Source organism: Gracilinanus agilis, chromosome 4 (genome assembly GCF_016433145.1).
Source record: "Gracilinanus agilis isolate LMUSP501 chromosome 4, AgileGrace, whole genome shotgun sequence".
In the NCBI taxonomy this organism is placed as follows: Eukaryota; Metazoa; Chordata; class Mammalia; order Didelphimorphia; family Didelphidae; genus Gracilinanus; species Gracilinanus agilis.
Genome location: NC_058133.1, coordinates 474613514 through 474627287, shown reverse-complemented (window position 1 = coordinate 474627287; position 13774 = coordinate 474613514). Strand labels below are relative to the sequence as shown.

At 39.6% G+C, this 13774-nt stretch overlaps 1 protein-coding gene and 2 non-coding genes across 3 annotated transcripts in view; 2 read left to right on the top strand and 1 right to left on the bottom strand.

Annotated features, from left to right (window-relative positions):
- Nucleotides 1-13774, top strand: part of LOC123244240 (histone H2B type 2-E-like) — a 262719-nt gene that overhangs the window by 224021 nt on the left and 24924 nt on the right. The window lies entirely within an intron of this gene.
- Nucleotides 9285-9357, top strand: TRNAK-CUU. The gene has a single exon. It is a non-coding gene; the product is annotated as a tRNA-Lys (tRNA).
- Nucleotides 10092-10164, bottom strand: TRNAV-CAC. The gene has a single exon. It is a non-coding gene; the product is annotated as a tRNA-Val (tRNA).

The following is a 13774-nucleotide window of genomic DNA, read 5'->3' as shown; positions in this document are numbered from 1 at the left end:
TACTCTCATTGGAATTGGCTCAGAGAGAGAAGGACAGCCAGATTCAATGGAGTATAGAAACCTATCTTACCCAATATAGAAGTATCAGGGGAATAAGAAAGGGTGGTGGGAAGGGGAGCATTATAAGGAAGCAGGAGGGAATGGGGGGAGTGATTAAAAGCAAAACACTGGGGTGGAGGGAAAGAGTGAAAGGAGAAAGAGCAGGATTAAAAGGGAAAAACAAGATGGAGAATGCACAGATGGCAATCTTAGCAGAGTGGATTAAAAATCAGAATCCTACCATGTGGGTTTGCAGTATTCTGTCCTGAAGGGGTTTCTTCTCTGCTCTGCTGATTGACTAGATTAGGCTGATGGAGTATTAATATGAGCCCTGAGGTCAGATCTTCTCTAGCTAGTGGCAGAAGCCAAAGGTGTAGGTGAAAGTGTGGAACCTGAAAGTAGCTCTGCTTCTCACCCTGTTACCAAGGTATTCTGTCACAGTTGTAGCCCTCACCTTGGGATCCCAGTCAGCAGGAGTCTTACTGAGTCATTCAGCTCAGTCAGTGGGGAAAGGGTGTTGGAGAATGAGTTTCCCTGCCCTCTGAAGGCTTCTTATCTGCCCTATTAATAAACTAGATTAAGTCGGGGCAGAGCTGATCTGTGGAGCTGGATGTGCCCTGATGCAAAAACCTTGAGAAGCTGAAACCCAAGATAGAGAGTGGTGGCTGCTATAGGGTACCTTCCCCTCCACCTATACTTTCAGCTTCTGTTGCCAGCTGGGGAAGATCTGACCTCAGGGCTCATTAATACTCCATCAGCCTAATCTAGTCAATCAGCAGAGCAGAGAAGAAGCCTCTTTAAGAGGAGAGAATAGCCCAAACCCGCAGACCCAGCAAATAATCAGAGGAACGAGATTACAGCCAATGACAGGGGGGGAAGAAGGAAAAAATGTGAGTAAACAACAGAAAAAGAAAAAGAAATTATAATCAACATTTCTTTCCAGATAATGAATAGTAAATGGAACAGAGGAGAACCAAGGAACACCAAGCAAAAATGCAGAAACTCCAACAAATTGGATTGAGGCTTTGGAAGGACTCAAAACACAATTCAAAAAACAATTAAGAGAGGCTGAAGACAATTGGGGAAAGGACTTAAAAAGCAAAATAAGTCATATGGAAGCAGAGGCATGTGAACTAAAATAAGAAAATAGTATCTTGAAAGCCAGAATTGACCAGCTTGAAAATGAGGCCAAAAAAGTGGAAGATGACCTACAAAGAAAAACAGACCAGAAGAAGAATGACCAAAAAACCAGGGATGAAATTCAGTCTTTAAAAAATTAGAATTCAACTAGAAGCAAATGACTTTACAAGGCAGCAAGAATCTATAAAACAAAATCAAAAGAATGAAAAAATCAAGGAAAATATGAAACACCTCATTGATAAAAGTATAGACCTGGAAAATAGATCCAGGAGAGACAATTTAAGAATTATTGGACTACCAGAAAATCATGACAAAAAGAAAAGCCTAGACATCATTCTATAGGAAATTATCCAAGAAAATTGCCCTGACATTCTTGAACAAGAGGGAAAAGTGGAGATTGAAAGAATCCACAGATCACCTCCTGCATTTAATCTCCAATTGACAATGCCCAGGAATGTTATAGCCAAATTCAAGAACTACAAGCCCAAGAAAAAGATACTACAAGCTGCTAAGAAGAAACAATTCAGATATCATGGTACCACAGTTAGGATAATACAGGTCCTGACTCCATCCACACTGAAGGACCAGAAGGCATGGAATATGATATTCTAGAAAGCAAGGAAATTGTGTCTACAACCAAGAATCACCTATCCAGCAAAATTAATTGTATTCTTGCAGGGGAAAGTATGGTCATTTAATAAAATAGAAGACTTCCAAACATTTGTAAGAGTTTAAATTTAGGTTCTTGACTAAATATGAGAATTATAAAGTAATATTGTGGTTGACGATTTTAAAATATTAAAGCTTAAGTCAAAATTACTTTTAGCAGCTTTATTTACAAAGAGGTGGAAAGAGTAAAAGTGGAAAAATGTAGATAAAGAGACGGATTCTAATAATCCTACCAACCCTACCAGGTTCAGTCCTGGCAGGGGCTTCCCTAAATCCTTTGTCTCCATATGTCTTTCCTGGTAATTCTTAGTCAGAGTCCTGGTGGTATCTTCAGCCAGAGTTCTACCAACATAGCCTCTTCCACAGCCAAGGCAGGAATCTCAGCCACTAACCCAGCAAGCTGACGCAGGTTCCAGGGAGAAGGTCTCCTCTCCAAGCCAAGGATCTCAGCCCACTCACTCCAAACACCAGGAAGAGAATAAATCTCTGGAACCAATCTCTTCAGAAGTCAGGAAAGGAATTAATGCTTCTAGACCAGTGATGGCCAAACTACGGCCCAAGGGCCAGATGCAGCCCCTTATAATGTTCTATTCAACCACCTGACATTATTCCTAATTTGATGAATACAATGAGTAGGATACAATACAATGAAACTTTGAAAGAGTTGCCTTAGAAACAGACTGACAGATGAGCATTTCCTTTCCTTTGGCCCCCTTTTTAAAAAGTTTGGTTATCACTGCAAAGCATAGCAATAATAGGGCCTTTCCGTAAAATAATTAGTATTTATTTTAAACCATCAACAAGTATCTTCTGCAATGGGAATAATTTGGATGCCTTCCCAATAAGATCAAGAATGAAGCAAGAATGCCCATTATCACCATTATTATTTAATATTGTACTAAAAATGCTAGCGTTAGCAATTAGAGAAGAAAAAGAAAATGAATGAAATAAAGTAGACAATAAGGCAACTAAATTATCACTTTGCAAATGATATGATGGCACATTTAGAAAATTCTAGAAAATCAACTAAAAAACTAAATGAAATAATAACTTAAGCAAAACTGTAGGATATAAAATAAACCCACATAAATCATTAGCATTTCTATATATTTCCAACACAGCTCAGCAGCAAGAATTAGAAAGTGAAACTCCATTTAAAATCGCTCTAGACAATATAAATACCTGGGAATCTATTTGCCAAGACAAATGCAAGAATTATATGAACACAATACACAAAACACTTTTCACACAAATAAAACTAGATCTTACCAATTAAAAAAACATTAATTGCTCATGAGTAGGATGAAATAATGTAATAAAAATGACAATCCTACCTAAATTAACTTACTTATTCAGTGCCATACCAAACTACCAAAAACCTAATTTATAAAAGTAGAAAAAAATAATAACAAAGTTATTATTATGAAGGGAAGGAATGGAAAAAAATGTGACAGATGGTGGCCTAGTGGCACCAGATCTTAAACTATATTATAAAGCACCTGCAAATTGATTTCATAACAACACCAAGGCTGGACAATATAAATTCTGTCTAGTCATAGTGGATCAACTGACCAGGTGGCCAGAAGCATTTCCTACTGCCCGAGCCACAGTGGCTTTTGTTGCCAAGGTGCTTTTAAAAGAAATCATTCCTCGTTTTGGCCTGCCTGTACATATTGACTCGGACAGGGGAAGTTACTTTACTGATTCAGTTTTATCTGAAATATATTCCTGTTTGGGGATAACTCCCAAATTCCATGTACCATATCATCCCCAGAGCTCAGGCCAAGTTGAATGGATGAACAGAGAACTTAAATCTATGATTGGCAAATTATGCACTGAGACACATCTGAAATGGCCTGAAATTCTCCCTCTAGCTCTATTTTATCTTAGAAGCAGGCCCAGGGGAGATCTACATATCTCACCATATGAGATGCTTTTTGGACATACCCCTATAAAGGCTAAGCCTTTTTCTCCTGCATTTACATCACTATTAGGAGGAGATACTTCTATTGCTTCTTATATACAGGAATTGCAACACAAACTGTGTGAACTCCATGAATCTGGAACTGCAATATAAGCAGGACCAATAGACTTTTCACTTCATGACCTGAACCCAGGAGAGAAGGTGTATATAAAGAATTTCCAGCTCACTGGAGCAACTCAGCCTTCATGGGAAGGGCCATTTGAAATACTATTAACCAACCCAACAGCTATAAAAATTGGGAGAAAAGGATTCTTGGATTCATGGCTCATATGTAAAGAGAGCATCTTCTATTGAAACTGATTGACTGTTTCCTGTTATGTGAATTGGAGAAAACAGTTCATAGACTGATAGATGTTGTTTTTGGAATCATATTGTATTTTTTTTTGTTCTTTCTTTTTTCCCTGAATTTATTTTTAATTTTCTTATTGATTTTCCTATTATCTTTTAGTAAAATAATTTATTTTTTCCCTTTTTCTCATTTCTTGTACTTAAAGTACATATAATTACTACTAATCTTTGTATTTTATATTTTTTTTGCAGTGCTATAATTTAAATATATATATTTGCTGTAATATTACTACTTACTCACAAGGCTTTAGACTTTGGGAACCTGAAATTTATTGTTAAATTTTATGGAACTGTGATTAATGCTTCTGTCTGATTCCAGGAGAAGGGATCACAAGAGCCATTAAAAAGTACTAAGAAGGCACAAGGTCATGGAGACCGACCGAACAAACCCAATGGGATTGATGAGAAAAACTGCACAGTGCCAAAGAGCACAAGGTCAAAAAGACCATACAAATACAGGTGGGATTGAGGAACTCCCATGCCAATACTAAGGACTTGAACTCAGTGTAAGACTTGAAGTTGCGATGCTTAACATATGTTAAGACGTAGGACTCTTTGAACTACACTGCCAGGCAGGTACCAAAGGTTGGCCATCATCTAGGCTCACCCATATATTCCTGAGAGTGAAGGTAAATCAGACCAGGGAATGACAGACACTTCCCTTGCATATAAATCTGGTCCTTTTTTCTCTCTTATAGAATGGCAACTTTCTGTAGTCTTGGCTGCAAATGGGTAAGTGCAGTATTACTGCATTTTGTTCTACAGACTAGTAGAATGGAAATTATATTAATTCAACCCTAATACAAGGGCCTGTTATGAATTTATTTTTGTTTATTCAGAAATTTTATATACATAGATTTTGATATTTTGATTCTGATTTTAAATGTTTTCTTTCTCCAAAGTTTCATTTTTCTTCTATTTGATTTTCTTTTTATGTTTTTGTGTTTCTTTTGAATTTAGTCATACAACACCATAACTCAACCATGTATCTTGAGCTGATCTGGGTATTTCTTTTTTAAATACCCTCATCAGGGGGGATTGTATTTTTATAAAATCCAAGATTTAATTTTTTGTTCGAGAAAAAATTCTCAGGGAAAGAAGCTTGCTGATTCCTTAATCCAGAGAATGAACTATTTGCAGAAATATGTCTGAAGACAGGGGCAGCTGGGTAGCTCAGTGGAGTGAGAGTCAGGCCTAGAGACAGGAGGTCCTAGGTTCAAACCCGGCCTCAGCCATTTCCCAGCTGTGTGACCCTGGGAAAGTCACTTGACCCCTATTGCCCACCCTTACCAATCTTCCACCTATGAGACAATACACCGAAGTACAAGGGTTTAAAAAAAAAAAGAAAGAAAGAAATATGCCTGAAGAATCTACATTGCATCAAGAGATCCAGAATGAACTTTGGGGTACAATTGATTGAACTGATGGGGTTTGAACAGTTACTTTGAATGTACATTTTATGTTAATAGGGGACTGCCCCCAATTGGTTTTTTGTCAATGCGCTTAGCAAACATTGGTTTCATGTTCTCTCTCTTCCATTCCCCTCTTATCTCTAACTATTGCAGTTAGAAGACCTTTGAGGGTATAAGATGATTATGTAAAATGATCACTTGGGATGACTAGGCACCCCAAATGATCATCAGGGGGGATTGTGTAAATGGAATTAGCTCACCCCCATTCATAGTTAAAACTCTAGCCATCAGAGATAATGTCATCCCTGTGTGGGGAGGGGAGATCTGTGACCCACACATGACAATAAGTAACAAATCAAGAAATCAAACAAATCAAGTGACAGGGTAACTTCCTGTGGAAGCAGTTCCCGCTTTGAACTTGGTGTAAAAGGATCTCTGGTGAGATCTCAGGCGGCTTCCCTCTGAATTGTCACATGAGTAAGTTAGGCTGACTTCCTTTCCCCTCCCTTGGCGTTTCTAGAGTCTCTACTCTCAAGGAGGCTTCTTTGCCTCTCTAATTGTCAAAGGCCTTGTGGCTAGTAGCCTAGTTTAATTAACCTCTGAACTCTCACCAGGTCTGGACCAGCAGAGGTCTCTCTCTCTATTTCCCTACCTTCATCCTTCCTAATTGTGAATAAACTTCCATAAAAGCCTTCCTGACTTGAGTCTATTTTTAATTATGGAATCAATCTAAATCTGATTGATTCCTGGCGACCATACCTTAAATATATATATATATGCATATATAGATAGATATATAAATTTTCCCTTCTTACAGTAGTAATCATAAAACACTCTGGTACTGGGTAAGAAATAGAAGGGTAGATCAATGGAATAGATTAGGGAGAGTCCTGAGTTTAAAGCCAGTGACCATGAGTTTACATCCTGATGTTGATTCTTCCTTCCTTTGTGACCTTGGGCAAGTCATTCTCAGAGCATCAATTTCCTTATTTGTAAAATTAATAAGACTTTATGACTTCAAAGATACTTTCAAGTTCCAAGCTCCAAATCTATGTTCTCATATGTACCAAAGCAGGAAACATGAAATACAACATTAATTTTCCTGCAGGTTAGGACTTTGTTTCTTTAGCAGTGTCCCCACCTAGCTGAAGTGGTAAGAGTATGATGCTTTATCACAGGTTCCTAGATTACAATTCTACCTAGGATGCTGGTAAACCAAATCACTTTTACAGTCTTCCCATGTCTCCTATATGCAAAGCATCACAGATAGATTTTCATTTTTTCTACAAAAAGAAAAAACAAATGGTCTATGTCCTTAAATACTTTTTATGCTACTAGGATTTCCCAATCTGTAAATCTAAGATAATTTGAAGAGGAAGAGAGCACTTAATAATTTGGTTCTGAAAGGAAAGGATGAAGTGGTGAGAGATGGGGATAGAATTTGGCAATTCCAGGAAGCAAGAGGAGCAGAGGGAAGAGACCTGTAAAAGAAGACTGTCTGGTTCAGTCCAGCAGGCCAGTATGTAGTGTTGGGAGAATGAGACAATGATCAATAAACCCCTCTGATGATTGAAGGTCCAGCATAATCAAGGGATCTGGACTGGTACTCTGGCTCCCTCGAAGTTCACCTCCATGACCCTCTGGGGACTGGTGCCCTGAACAAATCCCTAGATCATCTCATCTTAGTTACAACTCTGAATAAGTGTAAAGTTCTTGACCAGGGACCAAGGAGCTGATATATTATTTAAGCAACTGAATGACATCAAACTTGACTAAAGGAACCCAGGAGACAAAAAAAAAAAAAATTGCCAATTAATGAAAGGGTAGTTTGGAGACATAAACAAACAAACAAAACGACAAAGGTGTTGCTTTTACATTGTGTCCAAAGCACATGAATTGAAAATAATTAATTTGTTCTTCTCAAGGTGGACATCCATCCTAAACCTCATTAGGGAATGAAAGCCTGTTTTGGTTACAGAAGTAGAATAAGACTGCAAGGACATTTCATTATTGCCACAGGCCCAGTGAGTTGGGTGGCCTCTTCTCTCAAGGAAGAAAACCATTAGGCTATCCTACCTCCTTATCTCCTCTGACCTTTAGGAGTCAGAGGAGTCACTCCTGAGGGCATAGCTATTCATCCATAACCCTTCCCCTCCCTGGTAGAAGCTCATGATAAAGCTCATGCTATTATTGTCAATGGGTAATCTGGAACCCCCAAGTTTGCCCCCTATCCCTTAGGAAATTACCTTAAGGGAAGTCCCAGACTGACTCTGTTTCAGACTGAATAATAGACCTTAAAGGACTTAATAATCCCAGTTTAGGTGGGACTGGTAGACATAATCAAATGTTAAGTCCCCTTTTTGTCTTAGAAGTTTCCCCCATTGTATCAGAGATCCATTCCCAAGAAGACCAATACCTATGTAGGAACCATCCTTTTTGTATCCATTGTAGTTAGACCACTCCCTGATACCCCAGTCTCTGGCTACAGCTTCTTTCTCAAACCTGCTCACAACCTGTCAATGAGAATCATCTAGCCCTGTAATCCTCTCAGAGACATTGTCCTCAGAGTTCCCAGGGTTTGACTCTGTGTGGTATTTAGCACTTGGCTCTGTGTGGTCAGGGAAATATTAAGGACCTGTCTCTTTCCTGATTAAAGATCTGGTTTTGCTGACTACTTTAGTAGTTGTGTTTTCCCAGGTTGACACTGTATAACTTCTTGTTTTCTGATTGGGGAGACTTTCTGGTCTAGATTGTAAATTCAGCCCTCAGACCATGGGGTATTGGACAGAGTGGGGTATGGATCATGCATTAGGAATCTAGAAAATCCTTTTATCTGCACTCATGCATGGCATGCATGGCATGGCACTCATTAGGACAATGGCCCCCTTTCTCCTGAGAAAGAATAAAGACTACTTCTTATACTATCCACTCTCTGACTCCAGGTTTGTTACTCTAATCTGGGTGGATGGTCATTTTATTTCATCCCACTCAAAAGGCATCAAGAAACATAATTTTCAGAAAGAGCTGATCCACATTTTCTCCCAAAACTTACCTGGTGCCTAAAATGCATTCCCTCTTCAATTCCCCCCTTTGTAACTTTTTTTTTTTTTTTTTTTTTTTTTTTGAGGACAGGAGGCAGACCCTAAGTGAAGCTTTCCTGAACCTCTGCACCAACCTACTTTTGCATTTCCTGACTTGAATATAGATTGAATTTTTTGTCTCCTCCTCCTACTGCAGGTCACTCTACCAAAATCAACGCTCTCTGCTCTTACTGATCTACTGCTGAAGACTAATTAATATAAATATTATGCTACCAAGCGGAATAAGTTCACTATACATTAATGCTGTCTGCCCTGGGCTTTTCTTGCCAGCAACTCTGAGCAAGCTTGGGGGAATGGAGCTTATTAAAAGACAAAAGAAAAAGTTAAGTGCTATTTTTTTGGCACAAAAAAATGTCTAAGAAGAACTGAGAGGTGGAGACTATCTTTTCCTGGCCTTTCCACCCTTCAGTGCCTGTTTCACCTTAACCGTTGTCTACCCTGACTTCTTGTGGCACAAGAGAGAAAATAAAGGAAAATCCAGAGCTAAAGAAAGAAACCGAAAATGGTTGTATTTAACTTTCTGCCGCCAGAATAAGACCTAACACCAATATTTCTTCTGAGATACCACAAGAAGTCTTTTTTCTCCCCTTCGCCCGGCTAGCTCAGTCGGTAGAGCATGAGACTCTTAATCTCAGGGTCGTGGGTTCGAGCCCCACGTTGGGCGTACGATGTTTTTAAAATAACGTATTTTATTGGTTCTTCTATATTCTTTGGGCCTGTCGGGTCTCAATTACACAGCCCAACATGTTATTTAAGTGCCTACACAGACATAGCCCTAGGCTTTCTAATAGGAGACAAAGCCAAAGACAGAAATGCAGCACGCTGCAAGATTGCACTCTAGCCTGTGACCAAACAGCTCCCTGCGAGAGCTGGAGCAGATTTCCACTATAAAAAACACTGCTTCGGACATTTTCCTCTCTGCAGCTTCCAGGAACCTAACTGAAGTTGAAACTAGGAATTCTGGGCAGGAGCTAGTATCAATAACTGAACCTGAGCCAACCGTTAGGGTAACAGCGATAAATTCGCATTAGCAGAGCCTTTTTTTTTTTTTTTTTTTTTTTTTTTTTTAAGCTTTATATCCTCCCTTAGAGAAGCAAAACGCCTGCTCTACTGGGCTTGGTCCTTTTCTGGGGGTTTCGTGTTTAGAACATTGAGCCTAAAAAGACAAATGGTGCATGCAAGAAGAAGCGGTGAGGGGAGAAGGTTATTACATCCATGTGGAAGCCCCCGGCCCCATATCGCAAGCGAGGATGCACTTCTCTCTCTCTACACCACCACTAGCACGAGCAGCGTGAGCTAATTGTCTGGCATGTGACCTAAAGGCATTTTTATATCCTTTGTTCCCCTTTCCCTGACAATGTTTGCTAGGTAATGTAGCAACATAAACAAAAAGCGCAGTGTTTCCGCCCGGTTTCGAACCGGGGACCTTTCGCGTGTGAGGCGAACGTGATAACCACTACACTACGGAAACCAGCTCTGCATGCAATTGTTCATTCTTCACACCTGAAATTTATTGCCCAGAGTCAGGTCTCAGTGGTATTTAACAAGCTATAAAATGTTTCTTAAGGATTTTATGTTCAATCTTGTGCCCGGATGGCCACCCACAGAAACCATCTGAGGTTCCCCTCTCCCTCCCATCCCTCCACACCAGTCCAGGCGGCTGCTTCACTGGCGCTTTCCTCTGAAGCTTCCCACCCTGCCAATTTCCAGCGTATGTTTCTCAGACCACTACCAGCTCCTCAGCGAGTACAGCTCATCCCAGATACTCATAAAAGGACACTGACTGAAACTTCCTAAATAGGGCCTCAGTACTTATTCATGCTACGTTTGCTACCTACACCTGTCATCTAAGAGAGATGAGTAACCTGATCATGGTGATTTCTCTGGTGGGGAAGCAGGATTGCTGGTTTCCAGTTTATCAACAATATTCTTTCCCTGTTGTTCAATCATTTTCCAATCTTGTCCACCTCTTTGTGAGCCCATTTGGGGGTTCCTTAGCAGTTACTAGAGTGATTTGCCATCTCCTTCTCCAGCTCATTTGACAAGCAAGAAAACTGAGGCAAACAGGGTTAAAGGATTTGCCCATATTGTTACTAAGTAACAGAAGTCAGATTTCAACTCAAAAAGATGAGTCTTCCTGACTCCAGGCCTGGCACTCTATCTGATGTGCAACTTAGCTGCCCATATTCTCTTCCTACTCCCTCTAAAATCTGGAAATTTTGTCCTATAACATAATGTAAGAATTGATTGAAAAGTTACAGAGGTAATTAATTTCTGGTCCAAAATAAATACTGGGGGAGGGGAGCTTGAGAAGAGGGAAAGAACATGAATCATGTAACCATGGCAAAATATTCTAAATAAAATAATAAAAATGAATGAATGAATGAATGAATGCTCATAGGTTGTGAGGAGATATATTTTCAAAGAGGGAAACAGTGTCCCCCCCCCCCAATCAATCACTAACATTTATTAAGTGCCTCTTATATCCTATACACAATGCTACATGCTGGAGATACAAAAAGAAACAAAAGATAGTTCCTCTCCCCCCCCCCCCCAAGGAGTTCATAAGCTAATGTGGGAGACAAACCAAAAAATATGTGCAGACAAGTTATATACAGAATAAATAGGAAATAATTAAAAGAGGAATTAAGAATAAAAAACAAAAAAGTAGAATTAAGAGGAGTTGCAAAAAGTTTCCCATAGAAGGTGAGGTTTTAGTTGGAACTTGAAGCCTGAATGCAAAGATGAGGAATATTCTAAACACAGGGGACAGTTAGAGAAAATTCTCAGAGCTGAAAGATGGGGAATCTTGCTTGTGGAACAGCAAGGAGGCAAGTATGACTAAATGAAAGAGAATGGGAGGAGGAGTAAAGGGTAAGAAGACCAGAAATGTGGGAGAAGGAAGAGAATGATTTTGAATGGATTTAAATACCAAATAGAGCATTTTATATTGATCCTGGACATGACAGGTAGCTACTGAGTTTACTGAGTAAAACTTAAACTTTAAGAAAATCACTTTGGTGGCTGAATAGAGAATGAACTGGTGTGAGAAGAGACTTGAGGCAGGCAGACCAGGCTACTGCAATAGCCCAAGCATCAAGTGACAAGGGCCTACACTAAAGTGGTGACAGGGTCAAAGGTATAAAAGGGATTATATTTTAGAGATGAAGATGAAGTCAATAGACCTTAGCAACAGATTGGATATGAAGGGTGAGAAATAATGAGTCCAAGAAGACTTCTAAATTGTTAGCCTGAAAACTGAAAGGATGGTATTATCCTCTACAGTAATAGGATAGGTAGAGTAAAGGAGAAGATTTAGGGGAAGAGATCCTGAGTTTTGTTTTGATCATGTTTAAGTTTGTGATATCTATTGGAAATCTAGTTAAGATGCCTGAAAAACTGTTGGAGATAAGAGGTTGGGGCAAGATAGGAAGATTTGAGAATCAGTATAGAGATGATAAATAAATCCATAGGAGCTGATGAGATCACCAAGTGAAGCAGTATAGAAAGAGAAGACCCAGGATAGAACCATAAAAACACTTATGGTTAAAGGGAATGATCTGGAGGAAGATTTAGGAAAAGTGAAAGAGAAGCAGTGGTCAGATAGGTAGGAAGAGAACCAGGAGAGAATGGTGTCCCATAAAACCTAGAGAAAATTGAATATCAAGAAGGAGAGGGTGACCAACAGTGTCAAAGGCATCAGAAAGGTCAAGGACAATGAGGACTGAGAAAAAACCATTCTATCTGACAACTAAGAGATAGATCATTGTGTAAGGGTTAAATGTAGGAGTCTGACAAAGTGAGGAAAGCAATCTAACAAAAACTTTGTTTAATTTAGAAAGAAGAACAGATGGAAAGATAGAAAAGAGAAAAAGAGAGATTATTGATCTTATACCATATAAATTATCTACATGAAATTAGATGTCTCAGTTTACCCCTGCCCTTTGAGAAACCCCAGTGCCAGGCACACTTGTTTTGGTTTGAACTAAAGACCTAAAACTGTTCGGGACCCCATTGGGGGTGGGTTTTGTGAACATATTCCCAATGTTGAATGCCTTTTATTTGTTTTAGAAGCTTCTCTAGGTATGTTAAAATTTTCTCAGAAGTCAGGTCATAGCTGACTCTCATTGATACCCCTGAGGCTGGCTACTTTCCAAACCGTTTGCGGTTTGTCTATGCAGACTTACCATACCTAATTCCCCAGAAGGTATAAAGTGACCCCCAGGTTCTGTTTCTCTGGGGAGTTGGCACTTAGCACAGTGTTCTCTCCCAGGGCAGAGCTGGCATTTAACAGTGCCTTCTCCCAGAGATACGGTTCCCAGAGTCCCCAGGGTGTGGGCCTTGTGTGGTATTTAGAGCTGGGCTCTGTGTTTCACCAAATATTGAACCTATCTCTATTCCTAATTGAAGAGTGGTTTTTCTGACGACTTTGGTAGTTCTTTGTTATTTCCAAGTTAATCAAATCTACCTAAACTAAATCTCACTAATAAATAATTCCTAATAACTATCTAAAATTTCCTAATATTACCTCTATCTGTCTTGTGAAGACAGGTTCTTCAGCCTGGCACATCAGGCCTAATCTACTCTATCTGTAAAATATTTTCTAACTCCCTAACACAATAGACAGCCAACTGACAGCAGCCCCTTGCCTGAGAGCCAGACCTCCTGCTCTCTAGAAATCCTTAAGGAAAAGACCACCCTTCCCTCATCAGCTGCTTCCTTTATCTGCTCACTCACCAACTGCTGGTTTACAATCTTCCTGCCAGAAAACAGTTCCTACTTCCACTCCTCAGTGTCCTGGTCTCCTTGGTAACGGAATCTTCAGCTCTGGTTCCCTGCTCACTGAGCCTGTCAGTTTCCCTGATCTACTGAGAAACCCTGCTCTTTCCCCTCTTCAGTTTGACAGAGGGGGAGATTAAGAAAATCCCTTTAACAACTGATAACCTTAGAGGTAGCAGTTTCAGTGGAATAATCTGAGATACTGGGTTGTAAGAGATTAAGAAGAGAGTGAGAGAAGAAAAAGTAGAAATGCTTATTTGGACTCAGGTATTTCCTCGCTATGTGACCCTGGGTAAATCAAT